The sequence below is a fragment of the Acomys minous genome (genome assembly GCF_964271855.1).
Source record: "Acomys minous genome assembly, chromosome: 1".
Classification (NCBI taxonomy): domain Eukaryota; kingdom Metazoa; phylum Chordata; class Mammalia; order Rodentia; family Muridae; genus Acomys; species Acomys minous.
The window spans coordinates 149901677-149915361 of record NC_140483.1 but is presented as its reverse complement, the minus strand read 5'-3'; positions in this window follow the sequence as shown (position 1 = coordinate 149915361).

The following is a 13685-nucleotide window of genomic DNA, read 5'->3' as shown; positions in this document are numbered from 1 at the left end:
TTCACTTATTTAGTTCAATGCAGCAAAAAAAAAAATATTACATAACTGAATGAATATTTAAGTTTGGCCAAATGTAGAAGCAATCACCATGGGTGACAAGCAAAACTAAGGTGCCATTTTTAAAGCAGCCAGAGTGATCCTTCGTATTATCTGTCTTTTAGGTGATTTCTTTTTACTGCTTTGCATAAAATTGGCCTTGAGTATAATGATATAATGCAGATCCATCTGAGTTTCTGTCTACCATGTTGGAATAAATAGAGGTTGATGGCTTCTGTTGTTGATACCTTCACCTCTCTGTTTTGATTGCTCATTCAAAAGTACTGTGCAGCTGGTCTGTGTTCCTCTTCATGTGTGGTCCCACATTCCACATATTATCTGTGTGGAGCTAAAAGGATCAATTACTTCTGGGCTTTGTGATACCTTTTCTACTTGCCTCCCTCTTTTCTAGCAGTTGTACTACCTCCTATTTTCATGAGAGCTATTGTTAAAAGTGCCCTAGAGTGTCACTTAATTATTGGAAGTTGCCCTGAGAGTTCATTAAGCCTTATACCTTATTAATTTTCACTTACCAGTCTAGAATGTGGGAGGGGAAAAGAAATCCCATCATTTGTGTTAGTTCCTTGATTTTTTTTTTTTTTTGTCATTTGGTTAGTATTTCCACTCTGTGATTCACTCATAACCTTAACCAAATGCTGAGTAGATCACAGTGACAGTAAAGATCTCTCCAGCTTCTGGAAGTCATCACAATACACTAGCATCACCAACTAAGAGGGTACAATGTGCCGTGTGCTTTACCAGGTTGCCCTACCAGCATACATGGAGAAGGTGGGGGCAGTGAGAGTAGGAAGACCAATAAAAATTCATGACAAACACTCCAAATATCAGATAATTAGTCTTTAAAGTCAGGGCCAAATAGCTTTGAAAATGGACAAAGAGATGTTGGTTCTAAAAACTTGAAAAGAAAACTCAACAGATCCTCACAAGCAACAAATAAATATGGTTAGAATCAGGGATGGGAGGAGAACAATCTAGATCACAGATGATTTATATGGCACTGTGTCTGAGGGAGATGAAAAGGCAGGAGGGGAATATTTGTGACAGCACTTGGAGGGTAGAGGGCATATTGTGCTGCAGTGCATTGGGCACAAGTATGGACAGCATTTGAGTGTCACTTCATTCACATTCTAGGTGAGGCTTTGGTTAATTTTCTATGGTTTTATTTGTTTAGTTCTTAGTAAAGCCATCTGAGGTAAACAGGATCAATTCTCATTCACAGAAGGGAATTTGAAACTGAGAAGCTAACTCTTTGGCCAGAGGTCCATCTTCTAGGAAGCACTCAGTCCTGGAGATAAAGAAGGAGCCAAACACTTATAAGGGTATCAGATTTGTAGAATGTTAAAAGCAGTTGCTTATCACCTTAAGCTAGGAGAGGATAGAGTGTGTGAAAATGGAAGGCCAAGTTGAGAGAGAAGAATATTCCAGGCATACAGAACAGCATACAACTCTGGAATGGCCAGTGAAGCACAAATGAATGTGTTTCTTCTGGGGGAAAGGGTGGTGTATGAATGGGTGGGATAAACATGGGGGGGGCAGCACTCAGCTGCTGGAGGCCCTTTATGGCAGACTGCATTTTGGATAGAATGTTGCTTGCAGCGGGGAGCCAGTGAAGATTTTAAATGGGAAGATTTTCCCAACTCAATCGGATTTGCCTGTCAGGAGGAAGGTGCTGGCAGCAGATAGAACCTTATCAAAAGGGTTAAGAGAGAGACACTTCAGAAAGCCAGTGGCAATCATAGTCAGAACCAGGTGAGGCATAAGCAATAGGGCAAAGAAAACTAGGTCAAGATGCAGTAAAGACAATCCAGAAACTAGGCCTGGATATGAGAACTCGAGAGAAGGGACAGTTGAGGACACTAGGATGGTGGCCTGGACCATTGCTTGATGGTCAAATCATTGGTAGAGACAAGGATACTAGAAAGATGAACAGAGAGGTAGGAACAAATTGGAGAAAAATGAGAGTCCAGTTTTGGATATGCCAATTATTATTATTAGGGTCACTGAGGAGAATTGTCCAGTAGACAACTGTTGTGGTCTGCTTCTCTGTTCCTGTGATGAACACCATAACCAAAAAACAGCTTTGGGAAGAAACAGGGTTGCTATAGTTTACAGGTAACAGTCCATCATTGAGGGAAGCAAGCCATGACAGAAACTGTAGGCAGGAGTGTAGAGGCAGGAACTGAAGCAGAAACCATGAAAGAACGCTGCTTACTGGCTTGCTGGAGCATCACACTCAGCTACTCTTCCTCTATAGCTCAGACCCACCTACCTAAGGATAGTACCACCCACGGTGGGCTGGGCTCTGTTGCATAAGCCTGCAATCAGGAAAATGCCCCCACGGACATGATATGAGCCAGTCTGATGAAGGCAGTTTATCAGGTGAGGTTTCTTCTTTCTAAGGATGTCAAGTTGACAATCAAGATTAGACACTCTAACAAGCGAATATGTGAATTTGCAAAAGATGCGACACCTGAGTGGCAGATAAAATTCTCTCGGGGCATTTTTTTCTTTATTAATTTATTCTTGTTATATTTCAATGGTTATCCCATCCCTTGTATCCTCCCATTCTTCCCTCCCTCCCATTTTCCCCTTATTCCCCTCCCCTATGACTGTTCCTGAGGGGGATTACCTCCCCTTGTATATGCTCATAGAGTATCAAGTCTCTTCTTGGTAACCTGCTGTCCTTCATCTGAGTGCCACCAGGTCTCCCCCTCTAGGGGACATGGTCAAAGGTGAGGCACCAGAGTATGTGAGAAATGGTGCTGGTCTAACTGGATGTCTATGTGTAAAAAAATGCAACTGGACCTATATTTGTCACCTTGTACAAAACTCAAATCCAAGTGGATTAAAGACCTCAACATAAAACCAGAGACACTAAGTCACTTAGAAGAAAAAGTGGGGAAGAGCCTGGAACATATTGGCACAGGAGACAACTTCCTGAACAGAACACCAACAGCCCAGGCATTAATGTCAACAATTAATAAATGGGACCTCATGAGGCTGAGAAGCTTCTGTAAGGCAGGAGACACTGTCAAGAGAACAAAGCGACAGCCTACAGACTGGGAAAAGATCTTCTCGGGGCATTTTTGTTTGGATGGTGTAATTGATTCTCTTTATTAGTGTTCTCCAAAGCCATCATGAACACTAAATAAGGGAATAACAGGGCATTGCTCCTAGCAGAAAGAGAGTGTGGGGGGTCTTGTGAGTTTCATAACAGTTCATTCCTGTTTAATATATAATGTTGTTTATGTATATTTCCATTTAAGGGCTTTTTTTTTTTTTGGTTTTTCAAGACAGGCTTTCTCTGTGTAGCCTTGGCTGTCCTAGACTCACTATGTAGACCAGGCTGGCCTAGATGCCTGCCTCTGCCTCCCAAGTGCTGGGAGTGAAGGTGTGTGCTACCACTGCCTGGTAAGGGCATCTTTTTTTTTTTTTAATATTGTTGACTTGTGACTAATGAAATCATGGCCAGCAGCACTACCACTCATTCCATAACAAAACTTTTATTTTATTTTATTTTATTTTTGGTTTTTTGAGACAGGGTTTCTCTGTGTAGCCCTTGGCTGTCCTAGACCTACTTTGTAGATCAGGCTGGCCTTGAACTCACAGCAATCTTCCTGCCTCTGCCTCCCGAGTGCTGGGATTAAAAGTGTGCTACCATGCCTAGCTAATAAAACTTTTCTAAAATATGTTTTCTCCATAAGGCATTACACAGACTTCCTGTGCTTAGGACAAGAAAGTGAACACAAATGTGAAACTGAAATAGCGCTACATTGATCATGAAAATAAAAACACGCTTTTGCTTTAGCCATTAGTGGAGCCAAGGGAACTAGGAAGATGAACAGTGAATTAGAGAGAAAAGGGTTGAAGACGACAGTCCAGTTTGTGATATGCTAATTAGTAAGAACTAAAACAAGAAGACAAAGTGTTGCTCTGTTCAGTCTCATTGGGAATATTTACAGTAGATGCTCTAAGCTTCCTCTTGCTGTGTCCAACGTGACAGTAAAATCTCCCGTGAGTACTGATGGTGGGTACGGGACAAATACAATTGATTGAGAGGGAACGTTCTCAAGTGATCTGGATAATCCATTCAACCTTGTGACTATTTGCTTGCTTGACACCACCCTATGAAAGGATTATGAGATGGAAACGGGGTTAAAACATGCCACGAGTGTCACCAACATTTTAAAAAGTGGGTAACAGGAAAGATGTGGTATGGAGGGTGGGGAAAGGAGTGCTCACACCTATGGCACATAGCATGCACAGGTGGGGAAGGGAGTGCTCACACCTATGGCACATAGCATGCACAGGTGGGGAAGGGAGTGCTCACACCTATGGCACATAGCATGCACAGGTGGGGAAGGGAGTGCTCACACCTATGGCACATAGCATGCACAGGTGGGGAAGGGAGTGCTCACACCTATGGCACATAGCATGCACAGGTGGGGAAGGGAGTGCTCACACCTATGGCACATAGCATGCACAGGTGGGGAAGGGAGTGCTCACACCTATGGCACATAGCATGCACAGGTGGGGAAGGGAGTGCTCACACCTATGGCACATAGCATGCACAGGTGGGGAAGGGAGTGCTCACACCTATGGCACATAGCATGCACAGGTGGGGAAGGGAGTGCTCACACCTATGGCACATAGCATGCACAGGCAAGAAGCACTCAGGAGCTGGATGGGGAGGGCCACATTATATTGTCTGAGGAAATCTATTCTCATTAAAATATTGTTGTGAAAGTACTCGGGGGTCTTCGCCATAGCCAAGAGGTTAACTAAGGAATGAGAGCTCGGGGGGGGGGGGGAAGTGTCCATGGTCTTACTGGAGGACAGAGGCAATTTGCCCTGCTGGAGGCTGAAGAATAACAACAGAGTAATGGCCATCCCACTGTAGCTGTCCCCAATGGGCTTCAGTGCAAACAGAATGAGAGAGGAGGTGGCTTGGTGGCTGGAAAGGACCCAATGGGGCATCATTGTCTTATTGTCTACGAGAAAGCTCAACAATATTTCCAAGAGTCAAAGGTTTATTTCTGTCTAGCAGTTGAGAGAAGACCGTAGAAGAAGAACGAGGAAAGAAGAGCTGGAAGCGTGGTTGATGAGGAAGGGCCTCAAGTAAGGACAGGTACGGAGGGCAGCCTTCAGTGAGGGGCTGAGGCTGGGAGCTGGATCTTTAGCCATGTCAGATTTGTCCCCTCCCCAGAGCCTTTGCAGCTGCTGTTTCCTCTGTCTGTGTCCTCACATAGCTCTCTCTGTGACTCTTCCTATGACTGGTTTCATCCTGTCAGGTGCCAGCTCAAAGGTCAACACTTCCGTGAGGCTGTCCTGACCATTGGAGCTAAGGGACTCCTTCATTGTCATCTGAGATGGTCACATCTGTTCATCTCTTCATCCCACCTTTCACCTTTTCTCTCCACTGGGAGCCACACTGGCTGTGAGCCTGATAGGATCTCGAATCATCTAAGAGACAAACCTCTACGCATGATTATGAGGGAGCCTCTAGCGCAGTGGTCCCCAACCTTCCTAAAGCCACCACTCTTTAATACAGTTCCTCATGTTGTGGTGACACCTGGTTCAAAAAAGAAAGAAAGAAAGAAAGAATAAAGAAGGACTAACAAAGTTAAAAAAAAAGAGAAAGAACGAAGGAAAATTATCCCTTTGCTACTTTGTAACTGTAATTTTGCTACCGTTATGAATCATAAGTATCTGTGGGTTTTGATGGTCTTAGGTGACTCCTGTGAAAGGAAAGGGTTATTTTGCCCCCAGAGGAGACCCACAGGTTGAGAACCAGTTCTTTAGACTGTGGTAATCCAGGCGGGAAATCTCACTCTAACTGTGGGAGCACTATTCTGCTGGCCGGGGGCCTAGACTGAGTAAAAAATGGACCTCATGAGCTGAGTATCAGCGTCCCTTGCTCTCTGCTTCCTGACTGCAGACACAAAGTGATGAGCTACTTCACACTCCTGCCCCCCTTAGCTTTCCCCACACCACCCTGCCTTCCCCAAGTAATAGTCTGTACCCCCAAACTGTGAGCTTCAACAGGCTCCTCCTGCCTCACTGGCTTTTGTCTTGTTTCTCTGTTACAGCCATAAGGAAAGTAACGATCCCCAGGAGCTCAGGCTCTCTCTGGTTTTGTTCACTCAGTTCCCGGCAGGTACTGTACAAATGAACAGCAGCCAGCAAGCAAGGAGGGAGTTTGCTCTGGAGAGGAAAGAACCAAGTTGCTTTTCTGTTTGTGCTCTGGTGCCAAGAATGCCTATCCGGTGTTGACTATGACTCTACTTCCAGCACGCATTGAAGGGTATCAGGAGGAGGCGTTCAAGCACAGGCTTGTACTAAATGGTTATGACGGCATCATTAAGATAGCCTAGAAGTGAACAGAGTTCAACTGTCAGCCAGCAAGAGGGCTAACAGATGTTGGAAAGGTTTGTATTTGTGCAGCCAGGGTATCACTCCAACATAAAAGGAACAAAGTTCTGATATGTATCGCAATGGCAGAACCTTGAGAACATAGTAAGTGGAGGAAGCCAGTCGTGAGAAGCCACATACTGTACACTGTCATTTGTTCCAAACGTGCACAAAAGACTGATTATAGAGACAGAAAGCGCATTGGCCATTGTCAGGGGGCTCAGAAGACTCGGTATCAAATGAAAAGTGAGCCTTCGATGAGACTGGTTTTCTTGGGAGTGGGGGTGGGGTGGTGGAAAGAAACATTTTTTTTTCTTTCCTATGCTGAAATTATGTAATTACCAGGGCTGAGAATTATCAATGTACCAGAGACCACTACACTGTGTAGTTTAAGACAGTTAAAATTGTGAACCCTAATAAAAAGCGCACAATGGGAATGCATCAGGTGTGTAGCTCACGTCTGAAACATGCTGGGCTGGTACTTTAACCTGTCCCCACAGGAGTTGGAGAACCACTTAACAAAGGCCCTCAGGCATGAATCTGCCAAACAGATGTATTATTCCAAGTTATCAATTCATTACTCCTAAGATTCTTGAAAGAGTCTCTCAGACAGTGAGCTCTCAACTCTTGCATAAAGATGTGGTTCCTAGGTAGCCAGCATATAAATGCTTTAATATTTATAGCATAAAACGCAGAAATTTTGTTTGGAGTCCTTGCAAGTGCTGCTCGTGGAGAGAGAGGCATGCTTTCCAGGTAACAGAAACCATCTTCCTGCCTCTCTGTCTTCAAACCAAGGTCCATGGAAGGTGACACTTCTAAGCGATAAGGAGTGTCCTTCCATGCTACCTGGAGGAAGAGGCACTACATGGAGTTTCCAGGGACAGCAAAGCCACAGAAGTGGGACTAGTTCACTGCTAAGAGTTCATTGTGCCCTGAGAGCAGTCTGAGGGCACACTGTGCCCAAAGTCTCCTTTCAGCTCTAGCTGTGAATAGCCCTCTAGTGGCAGCTGCTGACATTAACCATGCCTCTGTAGGGCCCTTGGCAGGCCTGTGTGGCAGCCAGTGTGAGGCCTTTCTCTAAGTGCACTCACAGCAACTCTGTTCAAACAAATCACCTCCGGGAACATGAAGCTTCCAAGTCCGGTTTGGCCACACACGATCTATTAAGGTCTCTGGGTGACTTTTCTTTTGCTCATGGAAGACTGATGAATCATGGATGTGAAGGGTGCTCTATAGTGACGATCATAGGCCTTCATTTCAACTGGTCATGGAAAAGGACACCCAATCGTAGGATCTCGTTATAGGAGAAAGATTTGGATTCTTCTTTCTTAGGTCACTTTTCTCTTTTATGCTCTTCCTCCTTTAGATAGGGTCTCATACAACCCAGGCTGGCTTTGATGTAGCCAAAGGATGACCTTGTACTTCTGATCCTCCTGCTTCTGTTTCCCAAACGTGGTGATTACAGGATGCTCTGATTGCTGGCGTGCACCACTACACCTGGCTTGTGAGGTGCTAGATCAAACCTGGGGTTTTATACAAGCTAAAGAAGTGCTCTACCCACTGAGCTGCCTCCTCACTATACTCACGGTGAGATGGCTCCAGCCCAGCCCAGCCAGGAGCCTGCTGCTGGAATCTAGCCAGAGGGGACAGCGGTTCCATCTGGGTGAGGCAAGAGGCAGTCAGATACCAAGAGGTTTGCAAGCTGGAAAACTAAAGGTGTGGGAACCCGGAAGGACACAGTCTCTAGCCTCAGAGCAGCCAAATGTGGGCTGGAATTTTGGGACAGGGAGCTAGAAGTTGGGTTTGGGATTTGTTAAGTCTAAAAGGCCCCTGGCATGTCAGTCTTGGGTCTACTCACTGTCAGTTATGGTACAGGATGAAATTGTTGTCATCTTCCTGGGAGTGAAAATAGCCACAAAAGACAAGCAGCCTAAGAACCGAGGTCCAAAACACCAGGGATAGTATGCAAAGGGCACTGAGAAATAGATGAGAGCCAGAGCCTCACGAGGAAGCAATGTCCTGAAAACAAGTGAAGAATGTGCCTGGAGAAAGAGGGAGCTGAGACCGTGAGTGGGAAGAAAACAGAGCAAGATACTGGATTTTATAACATGGAAGTCACGGGGGCCCTGGTGAGAGCCCTTCTACAGGAATGATGGGCCCAAAACCTGAAGACAACGATCTGAGAGAGGAAGGGGAGGAAGTGATGCTGGGGAGCATCCATAGCCATTGAAGCATTTTTCTATGAAGAGCTGAGGGGCTCAAGAGACGGCTTTGTGGGAAGAATGCTTGCCCTACAAATGTGAGGATATGAGTTCAAACCTCTAGAAGCCATAAAAAAAGCCAGGCACTGTGTCTGTATTTGCAGTGCTCCTACAGTGTGACAGGAATCCTTGTAGGCTTGTAGGCCAGCCAGGCTGCTGTATGCAGAAGCAAACAATAAATAAGACCCTGTCTCAAAGCAAGGTGGAAAGGAAAGGCACTCCTTAGGTTTTCCTCTGACCTTCACAAAACCTGCTATGGCACTTGTGTGGCCTCAGTCACACTTACCTACACATTATACATCACACACACACACACACACACACACACACACACACACACACACACACACACGGGGGGGGGGGAGGGGAGAGGAGAGGAGAGGAGAGAGAGAGAGAGAGAGAGAGAGAGAGAGAGAGAGAGAGAGAGAGAGAGAGATGAAGACCTGAAAATGGAGCCTTTTGTGTAGAGGCACGTATTCTTCAAGCAAGTGGGAAGGTATGGGCTTCACTGCATGGTGAAGGAGTTGGACAGGAAAAGGCTGTCCTCTGTGAGAAAAAACAAACAAACAAACAAAATAACAAGGCCTTCGTTTCACAGCTAGAGTGTCCTGTGAGCATAGTTGAAGTTACAGTACGTCTTGAATTGAACTATTTATGGAACACCATTAAAATATTGACATGTAAAGTTTAAAATAGTGCCATTCGTGGGATGCCATCCAATGCCAGAATATAGCATTGCAAAGTCCTAATCAGCGCTACAGGTGAAGAAAGAGTCTGCAGTTGAAACTCTGAGGATGCATGGCATGGATGCATTTCTCTGGGTTGGGAGGGGCAGCTGTCATTGACGCCTGGTCCAAGCTGCATGTGTTGTCTTTGTTGCTGTGATCAAATGTCGTTTCAGGAAGAGTTTATTTTGGTTTATAATTGCAGAGGGCTGGATGTCTGTAATAGCAGAGAGGGCAGGGCAGCAGGAGCAGGAAGCTGAGAGATCACATCTCAACTGCTCCCACAGGAAAGAAAGAACTGGAAATATGGCAAGGCCATAAACTCTCAAAGTCAGTTCCTGGTCATGTGCTTCTTTCAGTAAGGCCATATCCCTTGAAGGTCCCACAACGTCCTCAAACAACGCCACCAACAGTGGGCCAAGTGTTCAAACACATGTGGACATTTCTCATTCAAACCACTACATCGCAAAACTCAAAGCTCCATTGGTTCAGAGATTGTCCTTGCTGAGCTGTGTAATACTAACTATTTAGCATCCTAAGTATTGAGGCAACCAGTCCATTGGCACACAGAGACTCCCTGAGTTACAGGCAAAGTGAGACAGGATCCTCAGCGGTAGGTCATTGGAGGCAAGCAGCATCAACACTGAGATCAGCCAGCCTTAAGGCAGCAAGCTTGGCCTCTCTTACAACAGAATGCTGGGGTGGGCTCTCTCTCACCTGAGCAAAAGATGGTCCGTGGGACCATCTCAGACACTTTTGGGCTTTTTTTTTTTTAAAACGGCTTCTTCAAGGGGGTGAGATGTAACACATCAAACGAGCAGACTCTGGCTTCTAGAAAGCCAGGACACAAGACACACTAGTGTAGGCTCCACTTCAAAACTGCTGCTCGACTAGTTACTGACAGGACCGTGCCATCCCGGTTCATCACTCTTGCTCAATTGCACAAGTTAGTTTATTAAACTCTGACAAGTACTGTAAGCTTCAGAGAGGTGGGGTGGCTTTCTGAGGTCACACAGCCAGTAGGTGGCAGAGAGTTGGGGTTGAAACACAAGCTTATGACATGACTTTTTATGCTTGTTTTAGCAAAACAAACTTAAAAAGCAACATGAGATTCAAACTTGGTTTGTCTTTGAGCAAACATTTTCTAAGTATTGGACAGTCTGGTTTTGGGAAGTCTTACTAGGGTGGACTTAAAGATAAAGCCGGGTGGAGTGGTTTCTATCCAATATATATTTTTGAAGATTTATTTATTTATTATTATGTATACAGTGTTCTGCCTGCATGTACACCTGTAGGCCAGAAGAGGGCATCAGATCACATTACAGATCACATTACACAACACCATGTGGTTGCTGGGAATGCTGGGACCTCTGGAAGAGCAAGCAGCGCTCTTAACCACTGAGCCATCTCTCCAGCCCCTATTCCATATTTTTGATTGTTTTATTTCTTCATTTTTATATTTGAGCCTGGATCTCACTATGAAGTCCAGACTACTTAAGTTATAGCCTAAGCTGGCCTTGAACTTTTGGATCTCTTGTCTCAGCCTCCTGGGTGATGTAATTGCAGGAGTACATCGTTACACCCAGCCTGGGGTTTGCAAGCACTGTAATTCCCTGTGGTCATCCATCCTAGGATACAGGAATTGATTTTAGGGCATGTGATGGGTGAAGCAGTGGATTGGAGCAGGGTCTCTGAGGATTCCACTCCTGCTTTGGGGATTCTCACAAGTGGATTTTAGAATGCTGAGACACCTCTATTTCTAAACTGTATGGTGGCTTCTCAAAACTCCAGGAGACATAGTAAGGTGGGAAATTGCCCCCACCACTAGGCCTTTATGTTTTCATTCATTCATTCATCCATTTCTCTCATCACTTTCTGTGTTTTCATTGAACCGTCACAACAATTCAAAGATGATTGAATCATCCATACCCCCTTTGCCCAGGTTGTCACATAGACTGGTCTCCTGAATTCACAGAATTTGTGTTCAAAGACAAACAACCCTTTTAGGATTATTATCTGAGCACAGCCAGGCCCTCTGTGTGTTCTTTAGTGCTGTGTGATAGATATTAGCATGGGCAATTACAAATTAAATAAAATGTTACAAGACAGCAGCCATGTTGGATGATGAGCTAGGATTATCTCATTCCCTGTCCAGTGCAGACAACAATGCCTACATCATAAAGCATCTGCTGGAACAACTGTGCTCCTACTTGGAAGGTGCATGGGACACAGTCAGTCAGGAATGAACACACAGCAACTCTCTGCTGTATAGGGAGCATGGGCAGGGCCCCTGTTAGACTCCAGAGAGTCAGCTGGGACCGACTTGTGCATTGAGGTGTGGCAAGTTTCTCCAGTTGGAGGAAGAGGAGGCAGTAAAAATAAGAAAGTGGACAAACACCAAAGTTACCAGGGGCCTCTCTGGCATGCCTTTCCTTGTGTGTAGACTTATGGGTTACTTTTTTCCTTCTTTTCTCTTTTCTCACTTCTTTCTTAGATTTCTTCCAAACTCCCAATTTCTGTCTGTCTGGTACATATTGTGTGTCCTCAACAGTGAGTGGCAGCCAGGGCTGGGATTCATGGAGGTTCAGCTTTCTGCCCTCAGCTGAGTTGATGGGAGCATTTTCGTTTTTCTTTTTCTTTCTTTCTTTCTTTCTTTCTTTCTTTCTTTCTGTTTGTTTTTCTGTGTAGTGTTGGCTGTCCTGGACTCCCTTTGTAGACCAGGCTGGCCTCGAACACACAGCAATCCACCTGCCTCTGCCTCCCGAGTGCTGGGATTAAAGGAGTGTGCCACCACACCCTGCTGATGGGAACATTTTCAACAAAGGTGCTCAGAAACAGAAATGGGCTTTCAAACACAGCTTATTCCTATGTTGGGATGGCTGGTATGTTTGATAAGCCTTTCCACATAGCCAAGTAAAACCTTTTCACAGCTTTGCTAATTAGAGTCATTAAAACATTAAGAGTAAACACATAGCATCTTGCACATTCTCCCAAGGTAGGCTTCATCATTCTGTATTAATTTTGAAATTGTACTGAAGGACAGTATGTGCACATAGCTAAATATTTAAATACTATCAAGAGGCCTGATACCAAAATAGTCAAAATCTGTCCTACCTAACTTGTCATATAGAAGCAGCTACTTCAACTATGGCTGAGTATTTTGTAATATACATATAAATAATATTCATGATAAGTTACATTAAAATTAAGATGATAAAGACACTGACACTAAGCACAGATGTCTAGGTGATTTTCTAATTTCTTGTGCTTTTCAGTATGGTTCCTGCTGATACTTGAGAAAAAGGCAGGTCTTTGTTGAGAGGGACTTACTACACACTGTAGGAAGCTAAGGAGCCCTAGCCCTTGCCCAGTGAGGGTCAGTAGCTGTCTTCAGTCACTGAAGCAACCCCATACATTTTTAGACATCTCTTATGGTGGTGGTGGTGGCGCCATTCATATATGAGGCCTTGGCGCTTAGGATAGAAGATGTCAGCATCCATATGTGACAGTATGCTTGGTGATGCTATATGCAGCAGAAATACAACAGTAAAGCACAGTTGAGCGCAGATCACAGAGATGAAGACTACTTCTTCCCTGGGAGTCATTGTCCAGGTGGAGGATGGTGCAAAGCTTTGAGATCTCGCCTACTATTCTAGTCCATCTCAGAAAGTCTAACAAATACACTAACTTTGAAGAACATCTTTTAAAAATGTTATATGGAGCTTATTAAAAGAGCATGGGGAGAGAAGGAAAGGGGAAGGGGTACCCCAGACAGAGGCAAAAAGAGAGAGGGGGAGAGGGAGGGAGAGAGAGAGGGAGAGGGAGAGGGAGAGAGGGGGGGAGAGAAAGAGAGAGAGAGAGAGAGAGAGAGAGAGAGAGAGAGAGAGAGAGAGAGAGGGAGGGAGGGAGGGAGGGAGAGGGCAAGAGCGAGGAACATCTTATATGCCACATGGTACCCTCTCTATGTGTATTTCTTGGTTTCTTTTCTTGTTGCTGTTATAAAATATTCTGACAAATGCAACTTTAGGGAGAAAGAGCTTACTCCGTCTCAAAATTCATGGGTATAGCCCATCTGCTGTGGGGAAGGCAAGGCAACAGAAGCCTGAAACAGATGTGCATATTGCATCCATAACCAGGAAGCAGAGAGTGATGAGTGTATGTCTGATTAAGAAATCAAGTCCTCTTCTCCAGTGACTCAATCCAGGATCGAGGCCAGGAGATGATGTCACCC